This window comes from Myotis brandtii, unplaced genomic scaffold (genome assembly GCF_000412655.1).
Source record: "Myotis brandtii unplaced genomic scaffold, ASM41265v1 scaffold540, whole genome shotgun sequence".
Taxonomy (NCBI): domain Eukaryota; kingdom Metazoa; phylum Chordata; class Mammalia; order Chiroptera; family Vespertilionidae; genus Myotis; species Myotis brandtii.
Window position 1 is genome coordinate 840,597 of NW_005369990.1, and position 5,739 is coordinate 846,335.

A 5,739-nucleotide genomic window follows, 5' to 3' on the forward strand; every position below is an offset into this window, starting at 1 on the left:
CCAGACGGCCTCAGCTGGGGTTCCCGAAGGTCAGAAAATGGCTATTGATTAATCTATTAGAATAGTTGCCGAGTGAAATAAAAACGACGTAAAATAACAGGGAACCTATAAATAAAGAAGCCATAACTAGCTGCTCCCGAGTTGTTAAACAACTTAGCATGTGGGGAAAAAAAATCGGAAATGAAGTGCCGGGGAAGGAGCCGGGATTGGCAGCGGCCTGGGTAAGTTGAGTGGGACTGGGAAGAGACTTTGGGCCTTTAGATTAGATGCCGCGTCCGGGCTGGGACGGCACTAGACGGCCGGGAGCCGGTGGTGTGACTTCCCCGCTGGCTGGGCCCAGCCTCCTGGGAGCGGGGGTGGCCTGGGGCTTGACGGCGGGCTAGGCTCTCAGTTGCTGCTAACTAACGCGGATTCTTTCCTCTTAAGACTTAGAGAAACCTTCCAAGATGTAACTTCCTCGGCAGTCAGCAGCAGGACAGGTGGAGGATGCGGACCGTGCACGCCGAGTGTGTCTGGCAAGGAAAGACAGTGATGGTAGGAGAACTGGGGCGTTACTTGGGGCGCGTGGACCTTGCACTTCCGAATAGTGCTTCTGAGCGGTGAATCCGCGACGCGCCACCTCTTCCCTCCTGCATTTTTAGGCCGTCTCCTAGCTTGCGGGCTGTGGTGGGCTCCTGGAAACCAACCCAGACTGTCCGCTAAGGCCTGAGAGGGGAATGCCGGTCTCATCAGAGGAAAGAGCAAAAAGGGAGGAGGTGCGAGGACAAATAATTAGTGAAATATTTACAGGACACACTAGGAAACCGATTAAATTCCTGGTGGACAGTGGTATTCTGATTCCCTCAATCTGTCTCGCTCACCGACGACCCCCTCTCTTTCCTTGGCCTAGACACCCACCCCACCCCAATCGGTAAACTTACTTCATTATTGGCAGTTTATCACACAGATTGACTCTCATCTCCATTCGATAATTTCCTGGGTTTGTAACACTAACCCATTGGCTCCCCACTTCGCAGGACTTTCCAGGTTGGGGCTGGGGGGAGAGTGGGGGCGGTTGCTCCATCCAAGTTTTCCTGCACCTGAATGACCCCCCCGGTTGCACCTGACTCTAAAATGCTTCTCTTGCGTTGACTTCCCAGCTGCACAGCTTTGTGGTCCGCAGGCTTTCGAGCCGTTTACAATGCCATCAAAACAGCCTCCCGCGAAACCGGCCAGAGTGTGAGCTGGCTGCCCGCTGCCCACAGATGCAGAGGTCGTGGCTGCAACTGTCCGAGTAACCCAGACATCACAACAGGAAGTTCGGAAGGACAAAAAAGGAAACCGAAATTTACAAATTCAAAAATTCCTTTTCCTCGGCGTGGGTACCCAGCCCCAGTGGTTGGCTGGGGCCGCCGCAGCGCAAGCCACCGTGCGCCTAGGAGGCTGGGCCGGCGTGAACCAGTGCACGTGTGTGTGTGCGCGCACGGGAGGGTGGCGGCTTCGGGGGCCGCCCTCCGCAGTCTTCTGGAGGTAGCGTCTCAATGAGCCTAATTTGGATTCCGCTGTCCCGCCCGGGCTGGCTCTCAGGATTCCCTGGACGATGCTGGTCGCTGCCTCTCACCTCCCCGGCCAAGACCTAGCCGGAACCGTCCATTCCCCGGTGCCTCTTTGTAACCTCCCTGGGGGAAAGCGGGGGCTGAACAACTCCCAGCCGCCAGTCCCATTTGTTGCGCTTTTTTCCTTCGACACAATAAAAGTCAAATTAATTGATTCATACCATTAATTACGGTGCGTAGCGTGAAAAGCAACGCTTCCCCTCGGTTAGAGATCTATTGTGCTAATCTCTTGTTCAATCAGTGTTACCATCTGATGCTGGGTCTGGCCCTTACAGAAACTTTTCGACTCGATTAGCTAAATGATGAGACGTGCAGGACCGACGGGCTGCAGCCCCTACGTCTGGCGCCCGCACCGGCCCATCCGCTTAATATCGATTGCTTTCCCGCTACCACTCTCGGCTGGGAAACCGGCCGCGGCTTCCCTCCTTCCGGGAGGACAGTAGCGCCAGCCCGCAACCTCCGGGGAGGGAAGGAGGCGAAGGAGCAGCTCAGGTGGGAAGAAGGCGGAAGGGCCTGGGCGGGAGCCTGACATTGAGCAGGGTCCTGCCCTAGGCCGACTCCATTCCAGGCTCAGTAAATCCTGTTTGCTAAATAATTGCATTTTGCAGCTAAATGCCCACAAGTCGTCAGTTACCGCCAAACTTAGGGTAAAGTGAGATGAAAGAAGCGAGACAGATACAGAGAGAAAGTGACATAATAGTGGGAGAAGAAAAATGTGATAGAGGGAATGGAAATATTGGGGAGGGGGTGAAATGTCGATAAATATTTTCTGAGTTGTAGAGGGTTACTGGGGGGAGAGAGCAAGAGGAGTGCACACACATACTATGGGAGTGACTACTTGGGCCACAAGCAAACTTCCCAGGAGGGATTTAAAGAAGATGGAAGCGAGCTGTCTCACCTGTTCAAATGTTTGAAACGGCTCAGCCAAAGGAGAAAGGCATGAGGTTTCTTTGGGGCGGGCAGAGTCCATGGTATCCAGCTGGGTGGTGGCCACCCGGACGGGGGCCGTCGGGGACGGGGTTGGCGATGGTGGTGGAGGGGGGCAGGGTTCTAGCTACAGGAAACACGAAACGTGAAGTCCAGATCGATTGGAAGGAAATTGAGACACCTCGGGGGAGGGGAGATTTTGTGTGCGTTCTCCGGGATGAAATGGAGAGGGGAGAAGTGGAACAATTTATGAAGCTGAAGGGGAAATTAATTGTAACTCCGTTTGGATTCGTAAGTGGTCAACACAAAGGAGGGGCACGGCCAGAGTGCTGGAGGCGGGAATGGCCCACCTAACGCTCGCCAGGAGGGAGGAAACTCAGGTGTCCCCTTCCTCCTCCTCGAGGTCAGAGACTATGCCAATGGCTTGAATAAATCGTTGGCGAAAGTGAGATAGAATCATGCCCTCACGCGGCTGCGCTTTTCTTAGAATCCGGGAGATGGGACCAGGTTCTGCGCAGTGAGGGGGGCGTCCGCCACCGGGAGGAGCCACCCTCGATAGCAGAGGAAACAAAACGTGGGTGGAGCCCATTTGGAATGTACCCCGCTTCCTGTCCCCCAAGAACCGAAGTCGGCTCCTACTTGACAATCTTCATAGGTTTGTTTAGCTACGATCAGCGTCTGCCTGGGTGGCCGCCACCGAGGGAGGTGGGAAGGGCTGAGCTGATACCCAGGTCCCCAACCCACCCAGATTATTTCTATTTTCACGTCAGTGGGATTTTCAACTCACTCCCCACCAGCTTTGTATGCCTCTCCAGATCTCTTCGGGGTGGGGGAGAAAAGGCTAATTTAATGTTCTTGTTTAGATTTGCATCTCAAAACTTCATTTATTTTCAAGGTGTCTGCCACTCAGGGCCCCTGCCAAGAAGTTCCTGTGAATGGCCAGAGACCAAAGGGAAAGGAGGAGAGAGAGAGAGGAGAGAGAGAGGATGGGTTTGAATTTATTTATATTGGAAATGTATAAACATCCATTCTGTAAAAGGCAACACGTTTAATTAACGATGAGAGAGCAGTTAGGGGCAGAAAGCTAGTAAAATTGTGTGATAAATTTATGGTATTGTTAGCGTGCTTTTAATTATGGCTATTATGTTAATTATTTCACATTAGCATGGAGTTATCAGCAGCATGTCAGATTTAATCAAAACGAGCCTTTCTCTAGAAAATTGTTCTTTTCATCCTCGAGGAGAAAGGTCTCAGGCAAGATTGGGGCTTAAAAATGACTTGGCATTGAAAGCTCGCATCTTTCCGACACGGTTTGGTGCGAGGCGGCCCGGCCCGGCTGTCCGCTGGGTCCCTCCAGGCTACGGGCTGCCCGCGGAGGAGCCGAGGGTTGGGTTTTTAGGAATTCACCATTTTCACCCCCTTCCGAGCCGACACTTCATCATATGGGATCACTCTGTCAAACAATATGATGCTGCTCATTTTTATCTGTCCCGCATCACAAAACCCCCTTTCAGCCCGGGGAGGAGCAACAAAAGCCTCCAAGTGGCTAGCGGGCCGCTGTCCGCCACGGCCTCTCCCGCGCGCCAGGGGGGCAAGAAGGGACGCGGTTGAATACTTTCCTATTGTTTCAGAATGATTATCCAGCTGCCTTATTAAAGGGCCTCCTTCATCTCATGAATATTTTAATATTTCAGTTTCAGACTTAATGATGAGGAGCTTTGGAGTCCCCCTGAGTTCCATTTACTGTTATTTTTGTGTCTCCTTATATTAATGGCTTTCACTTTTATTCCTTTGCTGGAGATGGCAGAGGGAATGAGATTGGATGACTTCTTCTTCATTTTTAGCCTGACCCGCTCTTTATAAAATGAAGAGTAGAGCCACTCCCTCAGAATGGCTAACGTGCTCAGCTGTGTGTAAATTGGGGTCATAATCCTTTCTTTGAAGAACTGGAGGAGTGCTGTTATGAGAAATGTGCTGGAAATGATTAAAGAGAAGAGTACAGCAGGACACAGTGGCTGTTTCAAGGTGGCAGGTGGGGCACCCTCTGCGTCCAGCCCTTACACCTTGTCACGTCCAGGCAAGTTCGCCTGCGTTTCTGATTCCTTTGTAAAGTTCCCCCTCGGCCACCGAGCGACCCTGAGTCCCGTCTCCAGGACCCGCTCAGGTGGAGGCCTCTCGGGCGCTGGGCAGCTCGGGCCCACCTCGCTGGTCTTCCAGCCCAGGCCCGCGGATGCTGCTGCCTCCTCGCCCCTGGGCCACAGGGGCGGGCAGCGGCCTTTCTGCACCAGACCCCTCAGGCCCCGCCCTTCCCGGGACCTGGCTGTGGACCTGCCAGCTGTTGCCTTATTTTTAGCGCCATTCCATTCGAGCGGTTATATTTAACTTGATACACTCCTCCTCCCTGGACGCTCGGACATCGAATTCTCCACATCGCAGCTCGGGCTGGTCCGCCTTGCCTAGGGGCAGTTCCCCAGGGGCAGATTGGAAAATCCCTGCTTAAGAAGCTTGGACGTGTCCCGAGCTTGGCTGGGAAGGGAGAGGTTGAGAGGTCCAGTCCTAGGAGCAGTAGCTACCGCGCCCACGTCTATACTGCGCAGAGGTTCTGTCTTGGGGCGGTGATGCGGAGTGTAAGGAGGAGGATTAGGTCCCAGGGGATTCTCAGCGTCAAGTATTGGGTCCATTTTCTACTTATTCATGACCCCGAGTATCCAGGTGACCTCTTACAACTCTGCCCTTCAGAAAGTTTATGATTTTTGTATTAATTCAGGAATCCATTCTCCACCCTACTCCCAAACACACCCAACAGGATTCTTAAATTTGAATAGTAAGTTGATTCCCCAGTTCCAGCCCAGTCTTCTCTTGGTAAAATCTGGAGAAAACCATGCCATTGGCTCAGTCACATCCTGGGGAAAGGACCCACTTGGATAACATACAGAAACACCATTGTATACACACTGTATTCGTTCAGAAGGTCAAACTTAATTTACAAACAATATAAACGCGGTGTACTAAAGATACACATGCAGATGTGACATGACCTGGGATATTGAAACATACTTTTTAAATTAAAAATTTCCTCTTTCTGATACTTTTAAAGAAAGGACTACCTTAACCTTGGGTCCCATGTGGGTATTTCCAGCTGTCTTTTTTAAAAATCCTCACCCTAGAATATATTTATTGATTTTTAGAGAGAGAAGAAGAGGGGAGGAGGGAAAAG

At 52.0% G+C, this 5,739-nt stretch overlaps 1 long non-coding RNA gene across 1 annotated transcript; it reads left to right on the forward strand.

Annotated features, from left to right (window-relative positions):
* Positions 1-6: 6 nt before the first annotated feature.
* LOC106728139 lies at positions 7-1,740 on the forward strand. The gene is made up of 3 exons (XR_001364398.1): positions 7-221; positions 427-534; positions 1,140-1,740. It is a non-coding gene; the product is annotated as an uncharacterized LOC106728139 (long non-coding RNA).
* The last annotated feature ends 3,999 nt before the right edge of the window (positions 1,741-5,739 follow it).